Genomic DNA, 15,584 nt, shown 5'->3' with positions numbered 1-15,584 from the left:
ATTAACTTTTCCATGTTGATGTAGGGAGTTTTACTCGCTCTTAGAAAACTAGCTCTGACTAGTTTGTTGTCTGATCACATACAGAGAACAAGTCAAGTGAAAATGGAAAAAGCCAAGCAACAAATCCTTTAAGAGGCAATGATGATTTTTTTTTTAAAAAGGCATCTCATTCTAGTTAATAAATTGTTACTTCTCTTCCTGAAAGGAATGCTATTTTACAGGGGAACTGTAAATATACATTTTAATACAGTTTGCGCCTGTCTGTTCTTATGTTGCAGTCTTGGCTGCAAATAAGCTCTTTACGGAGGGTCTGGCTTGGTCACTGTTCTCTTCTAACCATGCCATTGTGTTAGAGCAAAACCTAATTAAACAGAGTGTTTTTTTTTCCACTCAGTTAAAAACATTGATACCTATTCAATGATGCTTGATGCTAGCAGACTAAGTTGGAGTATCATAATGATAAACAATTCAATTTTTCCAGCACGTGCTATGTGCTCACGCTTTACATCTGTTATTTAATTCTCATGACAGTCCTGCAAACTCTTTGACAGATGGTAGAACAGGCTTGAAGTACCTAAATTTCTCACTCAAAGTCCCATAACTGGTCCGTGGCAGTTAGGATATTCAAATTCAGCTTCTTTTAACTCCAGAGCTATGTCCTTCCCACCGTCGGACACTAGTGAATTGTTTCATGCATCTGTTTATGCAATTGGTCCATGAGACACAACAGCAGAAACCTGGGCAAAAGAAGGGAACGCGGGGTTCACAGAGCACAGGCACCTCACACTGTCTTCTAGAAACACAAGCTCGCCAAGAAATGGCAGCCTTTGAGAGCATAACTGATCCTCCTCTGCTCAAACCAACTTTGAAGGCGGAGCAGAGCCTGAGCTCAGGGAAGTTTTGCTTTTCATTCCACACAGGTGCTTTTTGTCAGTGTTCCTGAGATATAACATACAGAAAACTGAGAAACGACAGGGAAATTGGAAATAGCACAAACACTGATCCCTCACATCCCTGTGCCTCCCAGGCACACGTGGAAAACACGTCTGTCTTGTGTGGCACAGTTCCTGCCAGTAGGGACAATGATTAAGAACAGTCTTTTTAAAAATTCAGACACTCTAAAATTTACCTGTGGTTTCCTAGGAATGTTGGAAATGGCGATGTGGCCTCAGAAGTTGAACAATGGCAGAAACATATGGGCATTCAGAAAAACATTTTTTTAAGTCACTGACTTTCTTTAAAATTCAGGATGAGTTGCTCATTTTTATGTATTTTAAAATAGTTGGCTGAAGCAGTCCAAAGGCTATTTTTAAGTCAAATATTTAATAACAGTCTTTTTTTTTTTCTTTTTGGAACTGCTGATTTTCAGTTGCCTGTCCCCAGCAAGAGATTATTTTAGATACAGTATCTCCCGAAGAAGTCCAGATGGGCCAGACTATTTCAAGTTTCCCTAAAATAATAGTGCTCACTCTGTGCTGGGCACAGGGCTAAGTACTTCTGTTTGCACACAACACCCCTTGGAAGTAGGTAACAGTATTGCACCCAATTGACAAGTGAGGAAACTGAGACCCAAAGGACATTAAATAACTTGCCCGCTAGCATGGTGGACAAAGGGTAGAGTCAGGATTCAGACCCTGGTGGCTTAGTGCCGGCTTCTGGGTACATAATCGTCAGATGCTACAGCTCAGAGACAGCCAGGCTGCTCGCTGGGAAGTTAATTTTTCAATGGTGACTGCTCTGTGTTCAAGGTTGGAGAAGGGCCTCCAACCGAAGCTTTATAAGATGACGTTGAGTAATATGTTGGTTGCATAATAAACCAAAGAAAGGTAAGAAAGGAAACAGCTTAGGGTTCCTGAGGATGCGTGAAACTCCTGAAGACCTACGGAGACTGAGAGCCCCTCCGAGGGCATCCTTCCCTGCCCAGAGCCAAGGAGAAGATGAAGACAATTTCTGGATGGAAAGTTTCCTTAGGCTTCATGGAAGGCTCCTGCTGTCGGAAGGGACCACTGCTGCTCACTGCTCTGTCTGGATTTTAAATAATTCTTGACTTTGGCTCCTTGCACGTGCAGAGCAAAGCAGCCAGCGCTCCATACCCCAGCTTAGATCTTTCCCACACGCTGTGCTGCCCCACATGGTCACACCCATGTGGAGCCCCAGAGCTGTTCCCTGGAAAATCACGAGGATTTCACAATCCCTTAGCCTTTCTTGTTCCATCCCCTGGGTGGGGCTATTTGCCTCTCCAAGCAAAATGGCTTCTCTGTTTGGGAGGTGCATCTAAAACTGGCAAAGCTTCTTTATTTATAGGCTGATCATAAGGCCATAATTGGATTAGGTCTATCCATCAGTCACCCTGAGCTATTTATGGCATGGGCTTTCTCCAAGCCTGTCCCTTTCCATCGTCCAGATCAGAGAGGAAGTAAGAGAGGAGAGAGATTACATTGTGGGGTATTGCTTAGAGGTGATTCACTGTGGGTATATTTTAGCACCGGGTTACATACATGGAGTGTTTGCACAAAGGAAAAGAAAAGAGTAGCATTTTGTGCTGGGAATCAGATACAATTCATCCTTCATACCTTGCTATTGCTTCTGAGTATGTTCAGACTAATTGAAAAATTCTCTGGATTATGTATTAGAGGTTTTTTTTTTTTAAAATTCTGTTTTAATTGGGGGTTTGTTTCAGTTTCTAGTTATTTTATTGTATTGTTTATTTCGTATAGGTTTGTTTTTACTTAGAGGAACCACCTTGGACCAAAAAAATACTTTAGAATGAGTGTTGTGTGTTGGGATAAGATAAAATGAGAAAGGGTGACCTAGATCCTAGTCCTGTCTGTCAAACAGTGTGATTCTGGATGAGTCACATAACTTTTCCATGTGTGAAAGGTGTGGAGCTATATCCGTGATGCTCAGGCATGCCTGCCCATCACAATTACCCAAAGGGTATTTTAAAAATGAGCTGCCTTCTAAAGGATCAAGATGCTAAAAAGCCTCAAATGTTTTTGGGGGGTGATACAATTGTTCTATATATTCATTATGATGGTGGTTGCATTACTGTATACATTTGTCAAAATCTGAGAACTGTACGCTAAAAAGGGTGAATTTGACTGTATGTAAATGCAACTTCAGTTTTAAAATTTAAAAATAATTTTTAAATATCCCAAACATTGATATATTGAAAAATAAAATGCCCCTCCCAAACCAACTGTCTACTCAAGGGTATCTATTTTTTAACCATCACTATCTTGAGAATCGGATGGAAATCAACTCAAACATTCTAAGTTGCCATGGTCCCAGGTTCAGGCGTTTGTCAGCTGTGGCTGTGAAGTCAAGAGTCGCATGGGTGGCAGAGAGCAGCATGGTGCCTGCAGCCACAGCGTGTCTGGACAGGCCACTTCAGTCACCTGGGGAGTGGAGGAAAAATATGTGGCTAAGCTCTGAGTTTAATACTCAGTTAGGGCATCCGTCATGATCAGCGAGCAGAAAAGGTGGGAGCAACCTAGTACTGACTGCATCTTAGAACTGCATCTTGGAAATGGAGGATGTTGAACTTAGAAATGGGTATTAATAAAAGCTATCATATTGTTTTCCTAGCATTAAAAAGGAAAGAAACAATGCTTTGGAAGTCTGATACCAGTCACATGGTGATAGCGTGTAAGTGTCCAGCAGAAACAGGCTCACTGATTTGAAGTGTGAGGATTTAAAAAAAAAGAGGATGCATCCTCAGGCCTGACAGGTATTTTGGGCTCAGCATCAGCCTCTGAGAGGACTGCAGCCTAACACTGAAAGGGATACATGAGACCCTCAGAGTTAAAGGTGTTTACAATACACTGGACTCCTCATAGGAAAATGGGATGTTGAAAATATGTAGGTTTGTTTAAAATTCCTGGAAGAATGCAGTAGGTAGGTTCAGGGGTGTGTCTCACTCAAAGTACACTTCCTTAGGATCATCCCTCACCAACAGCCCCTTCTGAAGCTGGGGCATTAGGTGACCACACTTCTACAGTGTAGCCACCATCCCTGGCTGCAGCTGATGGAACGGTGGCAGGCACCCACCTCAGCATGATCGGAAATACTGCATACAGCAAGACCGAGCTGGTTCTCTAGGGAAACCAGAATGCAAGGTCATGAGGCTGGGCTTTGCAGTTCTGCATGGGAAACCAAAGCCACAGGCAAACCAGAATTAGAGGGAAGCAGTAACTACAAGTAGTAATAGCAACAACGGTAGAGCGGCTGATGCTTATGAAATGCTTACGAGTGCCAAGCACCAGACAGATCCTGTCAAGTGGATAACATCACTATGTTGGTTAAAAAATGAGGGAACCAAGATTTGGATGTAGTGACTTTCCTAAGGTCACACAGCTGGTAAGTGGCAGAGCTGGGAGACAACCCAGGTAAGGCCATCCGTGAGTTTGCAGCATTTCTGTCAACATTGATCTGCCTCTTAGGAAGCCCAGGAGGCAGCTGCAGTGAGGAAGATGGAAGGGGTGTGAGGGAGAAGCAGAAACCATGAGCTGCAGTGGGACAAGGAGACAGGGTAGAGCAGGGGCCCCATCCCTAAGAACATGCAGGGTCCCAGCTCCCGTCTGCACGTGACCTTGGTGCTTAGTGAAAGTTGTATGTCCCGTATAATCCTCCCTCACCTCCTCCCTGCTTTTATGAAGAACCAGTTTCACTGGATCTCCATTCCTTGCCATCAAAGAATGTAAACCCGAATGAAGAAGTATCCAAAGGAGAGGTGACGTTGAGGGGACATTTCTTATATAAAAGTCAGGGCAGAAAGAATGATCTCAGCTCTCTCGGGAGGAGATACTATTTTTTCAACCTTCTTAGGTTTAGAAAGATGAACACCTGAGGCTCATTAAGGAAACATCTTATCAAGAGAAACTCGACGAGAGGAGACCAAGGTGCTGAGTAACCTTGGAACCACTCAGCACTACACTTAGCTAAATTACAGCTGCTGAATTCAGTTTCCTGAGATGTTCTGTCTGAAGACCTTTGCCCCAATTTCTTTAGTGGAATTACTTATCCATTTTTCAAAGGTTTTACCCACCCTAGATCCCTCACCCCACTCGTCACCTTTTCCTGATAAAAGGCATCATTATAAGGGCCACCACTCCCCTGAAGAAGAACAAATCGGCATTCTAGACAATGCGCTGCAGTCCTCAGAATACCTTTGTGAGGAAGCTGCCTCACAGTGGAAGCAAAATGAGCTGGAAGCGTTCTCAGTCCCTCAGGTTTGCCAGGGAAGATCAGACTGAGAGATTGTCCAGGAGCTGGGGAGCAGGTGCACTAGGAGAGAGTATTTCTCTCAAAAGGCTCTGATGGAGGTCTGCAGAGCAGATACAGAAGTGCCCAGGAGGAGAGGATGCTCAGACTAAATGACAAGCCCACCGCTGTGCAAATGTCAGAGCTGTGGACTCATGGGGGCCAGTCGCTAGTTTTTGGTGCCTGGAGAGATGGCTCTGTTTTTTCAGTTTCACAGAAACACACCAGCAAGGGAAAAATCCACTCGGGCTCACCTGTTTGTTTATTCTGTTCTCTTATGATATCCCCAGAGGGTTTTCTTAATATTGTATGACTTAAGTCTTTGATCCCCTGAAGAAAAGTTCAGGAACCGACAACCATTTCCTCTAATCTTACCTTCGTGCTCTTTCTGAATTGAGCCACCATGGACTTCCTGTTGAGGCTGAAAAATATTTAAGGCAGCAAGCAGCTCCAGCCAGTTTGACATGACATCAGAGTTGTTGCTAGGCAGGGCATTTGAATCTCATGAGCACCAGCTTGGGTTGCCAGGTTGGCACAAAGTCACAGGTTACCTCACCTGTCTTCCTCGTTAATCTTGTTATGTTAATGGGCGCGATTTCCCTGCTGTGGAGACTCGATGTTCTTGGCACCTGGACAGCACCCTAAGGCTTGACTCAGGGGTGGACAAGAGCCTGTCGAGAACTGGGTCATTGCCAGCAGAGGCTGCAGGGGCTCCCTGACCCAGGAGTGGTCCCAGACTCACCAGGATGGGCACACTAGTGGATCGTGAAAGACTGGCTCCAGGAATGCAGCCTTGGACGAAAGGAAAGGACTTGGATCCTCAGAACACATTTCACATTCTTTATAGCATCACAGCCTTCTTTTCCATTCCCAAGGGAAGCAGACATTTGCAAGTGGGCACTTAAGGTGGCCCAGTCATCATATGGTATTTCTCTGATCCAATCATCCTCTCACTCTCTAAGATGAGTAGTTCATACTCTCTGCAGCCTCAGACCTCTCCATCCTCACTCTGAGCTAACGGTCATGCCTCTATTTCAATGAAAAAAGGAAGACAATACAATCAGAGGAGATTGCTCCCATCACCCCCGCATCTTCTCACCTTGCTATCTAGAAGTCGGCATACCATTCTTTGTTCTCTCCTGTAACCATGGATGATGGGCTGCTGTGAACCTTGGCTAAAACCGCTCCCTCCTCTCAAGCAGTCTAACCTGTCCCCTCTTGCCCATCTGGGTTTCTTTGCTCTAGCATTCTGCCTTCTCTCTGCATCCTTAATTCTTCTTTTTCGACTAATCAATCATTCCCATTAGCTTGCAGGTACCGAATTTTTTCTCCCATCTTTAAAAATCTTATTTTGACCTTTACTTCTCCTTCAATAATAACCCCATTTCTCTCCTTTCCTTTAGCATGAAGCTCTTTGAAAGAGCTGACCGTACGCATCATCTGTCTCCAATTTCTCTTCTTCCATTCTCTCTTGGGTCCATTCTAATCAGGTGCAGCCCCTGCCACCCCACTGCGCCTGTTCTTGTCAAGTCACCAGTGACCCTGGCACTGCCAATTCCAATGGCCAGTTCTCAGTCCTCATCTCACGTGACCTATTAGAAGCATTTGCAGTCAATCACTTCCTCTTTCTTCCAGGACAACACGCATATCTAGTTTCTATTAATTGTATTAATGTTTATTTTTTATTTAAAATGTTTAATTTTTAATTTATATATTTTTTTCATACCTAGTTTTTAATTGCCCTTCTGGCTGCTTCTCCTCAGTCTCCTTTGCTAATTCCCCAACCTCTAAGAGTTGGAGACCCCAGAACTCAGACCATGTATCCTTTATCTTCACCCCTACGTTCTTCCTGCTCAACACTGGGAACCAGCAACTTGACTTGGTAGAGAGTTAGGAAGGTCCCACCGCGGATTTGCTGCATCAGAATCTGCGTTTTAACAAAATCCCCAGTGATCTATTTGCACATTGATATTTATAATCACCCTAAGTGATCCTATCTAATTTCAGGGCTTTAAATGCTATTTATCTGCTGAGTTGATTACCAGACTTACATTTCTAGCAAGAATCTCCAATGAAATATAAACTCATTCATCCAGCCGCCATCAACTCTTCTGGGTGGGTGTTTTACAGTCCTTCCCTACTTAACCATCCAAATCTGAGCTCCTGATACCCCCACTGACGCTGCTTCTCCAGCACTCAACACTCTTTTCATTGAGAGCAACTCCGTTCTTCCATTGCTCAGGCCAAACCCTCGGCATCCTCCTTGTCTCTTTCCCATGTCTGGTCTGTCAACAACCCAGTCAGCTCTACATTCGCAATGTAGTTAGAATTTAATTGTTTTCATCACCCCCAGTATCTTGGACCAACTCTGCATCCATTGCTTCCCCTATTCTATTCCCTAAACCACAGCCAGGATAAGTTTTGATAGATCAGACCACTCCTCTGTTCAAAGTCTTCCAGCTTTCCCGCTGTACTGAAGACATGTCCGCCAGACCCCACACGGCCTGCTTCCTTCCTCCACTGCGTCTCTGATTCTCCTGCTAGTTCTCTTCTCTTTTATTACTGTGCTCCGACCTCACTGCCTTTCTCACTGTGCCACAAACTCAGCAGGCGCGCTCCTGCCTCAGGGCCTTTTTGTACTTTCCGTCCTCTCTGCCTGAATGCTCTTCCTCCAGGTACCTGTGTGGCTCCACTCCCCCCACCCCGCTTCGGGTCTCTACTCTAAAGTCACCTTCTCAGGAGGCCTTGCTACCTAAAACCTCAGCCTCACCCCCCTCCCGCCACTTCATACCCATACTTTCCCTCATTTATTTATTCATTTATTTATTAACAAATCTAACATTTGCTCCTCTTTCTCTCTGTAATAGTCAGAGTTCTTCAGAGAAACAGAACCAACAGGATACAGAGAGATATACAGAAAGGGACTTATTATGAGAGATTGGCTCACACTATTATAGAAATTTAAAAAGTCCTGCCATCTACCATCTGCAAGCTGGAGGCCCAGGAAAGCTGGTGGGATAGGTCCAGTCCAAGCCCGAAGGAAGGCCTGAGAATCAGGGGAATCAATGGGGTAAGTCCCAGTCCAAGTCTAAAGGCACGAGAACCAGGAGCTCCAATGTCTGAGGGCAGGAGAAGATGGATGTTCCAACTCAAGCAAACAGAGAGCAAATTTGCCCTTCCTCTGCCTTTTTGTTCTATTTAGACCCTCAGCAGATTGGATCGATGCCTACATTGATGAGAGTGACCTTTACTCAGTCGACTAATTCAAACGCTAATCTCTGGAAACATTCTTACAGACATACCCTGAAATAATGTGTTAACAGCTATCTGGGCATCCCTTAGCCCAGACAAGCTGACACATAAAATTAACCACCCCTCTCTCTATATATATATATACACACATATGCATATACATGTATGCATGTATGTCTGTACACATTCGGTTTTGGGCTTTCTCATTTTCCACTGGTTTTATTTGTCCTTATCTGTGAAAACACTGCACTGCTTTAGTTACTCCAGCTTTACGATAATTCTCTGTTCTTCTTTGACATTGGAGTTCGCTTCCTTGTCTTTTTGCTGTTTCATAAGTATTTCAGAATCAGTTTCTTGAAGACCATTAAAAACTTTGCCAGCATTTTGATTGAAATTACATTGAATTTATGTACTTGTTTAGGGCCACTCAACATCCTTATCACGTTGAAAGTTTTTATACATGAAATGGCCTTTCCCTCTATGCAGGTTTCCCTTTAACACTGTTTGATAAAGTTTTCTATTTTCTCATAATGGTCATGCCCATTTTTGTTACTTTTATTCCTATGGAACACATTTGTGTGGTAGTGATACAAATGACATGTGTCACTTTTTGTCACATTTTGTTGGCAAAGGAAGAAAAATGACCATATTTAGGTTTAAAGAGGCAAGTTCAATTCTACCATGTGTTCAGAGGGGCAACAGAAAAACTTGGAAAAGTTGCAAAAACAACAATGTTTAAGAAAAACTCTCATGTTTTCCTTCCCTATACTCACAGCACTACTCTGTACTCCAAATGTTTTCCCCACACCAAGCAGTTCTCCAGTTCCTACAATTTAACTCAATTCTGACACTACATACCTGGAGGTAGTGTCAGATCCCGTAAGTTAAGATTTCAGTCCCACAAAACCACACCGCACTCCCTTCAGATGCTAACTGCAATTCCACATTGGTACCTGTGTTTCTGACCAATCAGCTCTCAGTTGGAGGTTCCCATGAGTCTCTCTTGGGGTCTGATTAATTTGCTAGAGAGGCTCACAGAACTCGGGAAAACATTTTACTTACTAGATTACTTATTTATTATAAAGGAATAAAAGTCAGGAATAGTCAGATGGAAAAAGAGGCATAAGGCAAAGCATGTGGGCTGGGGTGCAGAGCGCCGGTGCCCTCTCTGGACACACACCTGTCCCAGCACCTCCACATATGCCCCACCAACCTGGAAGCTCTCTGAACTGCATTTCGGGGATTTTTATGAAGAATTCATTATGGAGAAAAACATGATTGATTGAATCACTGGCCATTGGTAATTGATTCAGCCTCCAACCTCTTTATTCTCTCTGGAGGTCAGGAGGTGGGGCTGAAAGATCGAACCCTCTAATCAGATGGTTAGTGTTCCCCTGGCAACCAGCCCCCATTCTCAGGGGCTTTACAAAAGTCGCTTCATTTACATAAACTCAGATGTGGTTGAAAAGGACTTGTTATGAATAACAAAAAAAGAACACCTGTTTCACCTTTATCACTCTGAAGCTATTTCAGGAATTGAGGACAAAACCAAATATTATAACAAAAAGTGCCCCAGTTGCTCTAACTACTTAGGAAATTACAATGGTTCAGGGAGCTGTGAGCCAGGAAGAGACAAAAATCACATATATATTTCTTATCATAAATCATAATATCACAAACAATAACAGAAAATTAGAACTGAGGTGCAGGAGAAAACAACAATGTCAATTAGAAATTTGAAGAGGTTGCCGTAAAAAAGAAATAATAGATCAAGTTATTGGTTTTTAAAGGTTCATTCTGCTGAATCTGAGGAGATAAGTTTTAGATGCTTTGGGACCCATTGCAGAACATTTGGGGGAAGTGGAGTGGCGGGTTGAGGTGGAATCCTGTGGAACACCAGTGTTTGCAAGGGCAAAGAAAATGATGAGAGAGACTGAGGAGAAAATGTGAGAGCTTGAGAAGAGCCAGAAGAGTCTTGAGCCAAGAAAGTAGAAAATTTGCAGGAATAAGAAGTAGTTAACAGTGTTGAGTGCAGCAGAGCAGAAGCTAAGGACTGAAAGGAGTCCATGGAAGCAGCCACGGTGGAGGTCGTTAGTGGCACATCCACACAGACCCTCAGTGCTCCGCAAATTCAAAGTCACAATTCCAAGTTCATCATCCTTCTCTCTGATCATACTCTTCCTCCTGCATTTTCTATTTTAATTTTTGGCATCTAGCCACCAAAGCTAGAAAGCTGAGAATAATTATATGCTTCTAGAACACCCACATCCACTCAACTTTATGCAGATTTCTATTCCTGAGTATTTCTCAGATCCTCCTCTTCTATCCATCTGTACTCCCACAGCCGTAACTGGGCCCTTGTTAGCATCTGCCTTGACTATTCTGTGGCCTCCTGGCCAGTCTCCTTGCTTCTGGTCTTGTTCCCATCTATCTGTATGGGTTATTGATGTCTACAAAACAAATTATCTTATGCTTTTATAACTTAAAAGAACAATAAAAATGTATTACCTTTCACAGTTCTCATGGGTCAGGAATTTGGAAAAAGCTTAGCTGTGTGGTTGTTATGAAATTGTCCTCAAGACGTCGGCTGGGGCTGCGTTGTCGGAAGCCTTGACTGAGGGTGGATGATCCACTTCCAAGATGGCACCTGCACATGGTTCGTAAATTGTTGCGGCTGTTGGTGGAAGGCCTCAGTCCCTCCCAGGGAGTCCTCCTTGGCAGTCCTCATCACAGAGTGGTTTGACTCACCTCATGGCCTGGCAGCCTAGCTTCCACCACAGCAAACGATCCAAGATGCCAAGGCAGAGGCTGCAATTTCTTGTATGACCCAGCCTCAGAAACCAGACCCTGCTGATCATGCAAACTCTGTTGGAGAGAGGAGGCCCCATAAGGGCATGAATAGCAGGAGGTGTCAAGAGTTTAGCCCAGCTACTCCATGGTGCTGCTGCCTTAGCATTCATCTTGTTTGTCCAAGTGGCCTGCAGAGACCTGGAACTGAGCTAGCCCCCTCTTGCAAGCACATGGCCTAGATAGCAGCTTGCAGAGTCACAAGCAAATGTAGGTTCCTGGTATGACGGGGAAACTGGGAAGTTGGAGTGTGGAAAAGGTCATTCACATGCATGTTGATAGGCATTCATGTTATTCAATATGATAGAAGGACACGGAATAGAGAAACAAGTTATGAATAAGCTGTGAGGTACCAAGGTCTAGGATAAATGCCAAGTGACTGGTAGGGAACAGCAATCAGCAAGGTAGAAGTCAGATGCCATGGGGGTCCTTATGCAAAGATGAAGGAAAGAGTTTGGCAGAGGCACTGAGGAGCTGTGCGAAGGCTGACACCATCTTGTGACGTCATAGTTGGTTGATGGCTCTGTCATCCTGCCAGCTTCTGCTGATGCCCAGCGGGGAAGGGTTAACATCTTCTGCTCAAGGTTTTCTAGGGAAATAGTGACTTTGTGAAGAAGTCTGGTCTTATTTAAGATAAGATGAAGTTATCATTCTGTGAAGGTGTATTTAGGGTGTGTGTGTGTGTGTGTGTGTGTGTGTGTATAAGAGATTTTAACTGCCACGAAACAGGAATTTCAGGGTGTATATTTGAAAAATTTGGAGAAAGGAAAGGAGTGGCAGGTTTGGAAGGTGAAAAGGACATGACACTGATGTAGCCGAGGATAAGAGACTGGGAAAACAGATGAGAAAAAGCTTGCATTTCAGACAGTGACATGTGGGGACAGGATTTGATGCAAGGTGGAAATAACTGTTCTTGTGGTTTCAAACTAAATCCGGAATGAAGTTTTGGCAGAGATACAGCAGAACAGGCTTTGAGGTTGCGAGTTTATGACAATAGTGTTTGAGTACAAGCTCCTCGATCAGGCGAATCTGAAATGTTCCAGGTGAGTCTTAGGGGCCTCAGTTTCAAGTTTTCAAGTAGGGAGAAACTCTTTCCTGCCTAGGAAAGGCCTAAAAGATTAGGGAGCTGAGGACAATTTCAATCAATGGGCCAAAAGTGTGGGTTTATAGCTAAATCTGTTCTGTAGTCTAGTTAACGAAATTGTACAATGTTAATTTCCCAGGCTTGGTATTATCCTGTTGCATAAGATTTTACCACTGGAGGAAGCTGAGGGACGGGAACACAGGACTCTGCACTATTTTGGCATCTTCTCTGAGTTGATAATGATTTCAAAACAAAAATTTAACATAGAAGGAGGATATAAGGCCTAGTGTGAAGGGATCTAAGTCCTAAGAGGGAGAAAATAAAAAACAACACACATTCCCGGACTAAATGGGGGGTAGGGGAGGGGGTGGTTGAGAGAGATGTGTTCATGACTGTTGCCAAGGGATGGAGAACTTGCGGGGTCTCATTCAAATCTCTGCAGACGGGATACAGAGGAGGCTTACTCCATGAATCTCATTAAATGTAGAACCGACTCTCCTGTGGACAGCGACTTTTTGCCTACTTGGGTGACTGCTGAATCTCCAGCAATTAAGACAGTCACTATTTGGTGCAGATAGGTGCTCTTTGGTAGAATGAATGAACAAATGAATGATATCTCGGAAACTAATACTGTGGTCTAGGTTCTAAAGGGTTATTTCACTATTTATTCCTCAATTTATTTTTCAGGAACTCAAAGTTACCTGATATGACTATTTGGTGCAGATAGGTGCTCTTTGGTTAAATCAATGAATGAATAAATGATATCTCAGAATCTAACACTGTGGTCTAGGTTCTAAAGGGTTATTTAACTATTTTTTTCTCAGTTTATTTTTCAGGAACTCAGAGTTACCTGATATGACCATTATTCTCTCAAGAAAGATGAATAAATGGCTTTTGGAGATCAGCTTCAATATTTTAGAGAAAGAATAGAAAACAAGCCTTGTAAGGGATAAGACTCTGCTTAAGAAGTATAAGAGATGCTCTATTTTTATGAGATTCTAGTGTTCCTAAAAAGCTTTCTAATTAAACTTTGATTTCCTATTTAAAAGAGAAGCCCACACAACTCTATCCAGAAACCTCTGCCCTAAACAGCTTCTTAGCTCTTTAATGGGGGAATAAAAATAATGCATACCATTTATCAAGCACTTGTGTGGCCTTGCATTGTAATCGACAATGACATACATCATCTTATTTAATTTCCCCAACAACCCTCAGCAGTTACTAACTCTGTCTTACAAGTTAAGAAAGTGAGACACAGACAGTTTATGTAAACTGTGGTCCCATGGCTGAAATGTGGAGGAGCCAGGTTTAGATGCATTCTGATTCCAAAGCCTGAACTGTGAAAAAACCTTTTTCTATTAAAAAGTGTAGTTGACATACAGAATAACTGATCACTTTGTGTCCAGTTCTGTGAGTTTGGACTAACACATACAGTAGGATAACTGGCCCCACCATCAAGATGTAGAACATTTCCATCACTCCAGAAAGTAATCGCATGCCCTTTGCAGTCAAGCCCTCCTCACACACCCAGCTCCGGGCAACCACTGATCTGCTTTCTTGCCTCTGTGATTTTGCCTCTTCCTGAATGTCACGTAAGTAGTGTCATAGCATGTTTAGCTTTTTAAGTCTGGCTTCTTACCACTTAAAATAATGCCTCTATGAACTTCATCCACGTTGTCTCATGTGTCATATTTTCTTCTACTGCTGAACCATACTCACTGTATGGATATAACAGAGTTCGTGTGTCCTTTCACTAGTTCAAGGACACTCTGATTATTTCTAGTTTTTAGCACTTACAAACAAAACTGCTCAAAAGACAGGTAGGTTTTTGTATGAACATAGTTTTTATTTTCCTAGGGTAGGATTAGGAGTGGATTGTTGGCACAGGTGGTAAATGTGTTTAATTTTATAAGTCATTCTGAGCTTATGCCCACAGTAGTGGTTCAAGCCATTCTCATATAAACATTTTAGAAGAAGCTAATCAGGCCAGTAACGGACAAGTTGAAGGCAGAAAGATTGAATGCTGAACCCCAGAAACCTGGCTATAAATCTCAAATCTTATTATATTGTGCCTTCTTCAAAGGAGTAATATTAGGAGAATCAATACCTTGTGGGTGATTCATAAAACAAAATTCAAAAATACATTGACAAAGTTTCCTAAATGATGCATCTCTGTTGACCCTGGTCCCTCTGCCTAGAAAGTGATGTGTCCAGTGAATAAATTGATATTATGTAACTGCTCATGAAGGGTTTGGCTGGCACAGGGCATGGGGAAAGAGTGGCATTCCTGCAGGGTGGGTCTCTTTATGGGAGATGATACAAGGCTATGTTTATAGTTGTTCTCTCTTCAACCTGATTTCCTTCCTGTCCTTTAATAAATTAAGAAAAAAATAAATCAGAAGTGATATACAAAACAATAAAAATCCAAAGAAAACTAAAAGAAAAATGATAATGAAAAACATCAAATTAAATAGTAGGATACAAAGAGAAAGGGGAAATAGTAACATAAAGTGCTAGAAAACTAGAAAAAATATAAAACTAGAAATAAAATAAACAATAATTCAAGAGTGTGACATATGCGCATTATTGTTCTAAGAAGAAAAATAGATGTTATTTTTAGGGACTCTAGAAGGTTAAGGAATAAAGCCAGATTTTATTTTTATTTCAATAAGGAAGCAGACCAAGCTGAAAATTTACCACACTGATATTATTTTAACATTTTGCCATACTCGACTTCTCTAAGACTTGGGGTTCCGTACACGTATTTATAATCCCACCATTAAAGAGGCAGCAGGGCTTCATGGCTAAGAGCAAACTCTCTGGTACCAGATTATCTGGAATTGGCCTTGACTGTGCAGCTTACTGCCTGCAAAACCTTGGACACACTCCTCGCTTCTCTCTGCTTTAGCTTCTCCATTTGTAAAACAGGATACTAAAAATATTGTTGGTGGCTACTATTGAATGAGTATCCGTGAACTGCTTAGAATAAACAGTGCCGTTCAGAATTTGCCTGTTATTATTATTTCCTTTCAGGATTGTTGTGAAAATTAAATGAGGCATAGTAAGCAAAAGCACCCAGGATGCAGTGCACAGTAGATGTTCCCATCCAAATAGACTGACTGCCTGAAAATCTGTACCT

Source organism: Vicugna pacos, chromosome 8 (genome assembly GCF_048564905.1).
Source record: "Vicugna pacos chromosome 8, VicPac4, whole genome shotgun sequence".
Taxonomy (NCBI): domain Eukaryota; kingdom Metazoa; phylum Chordata; class Mammalia; order Artiodactyla; family Camelidae; genus Vicugna; species Vicugna pacos.
Note: the sequence above shows the minus strand (reverse complement) of the source record.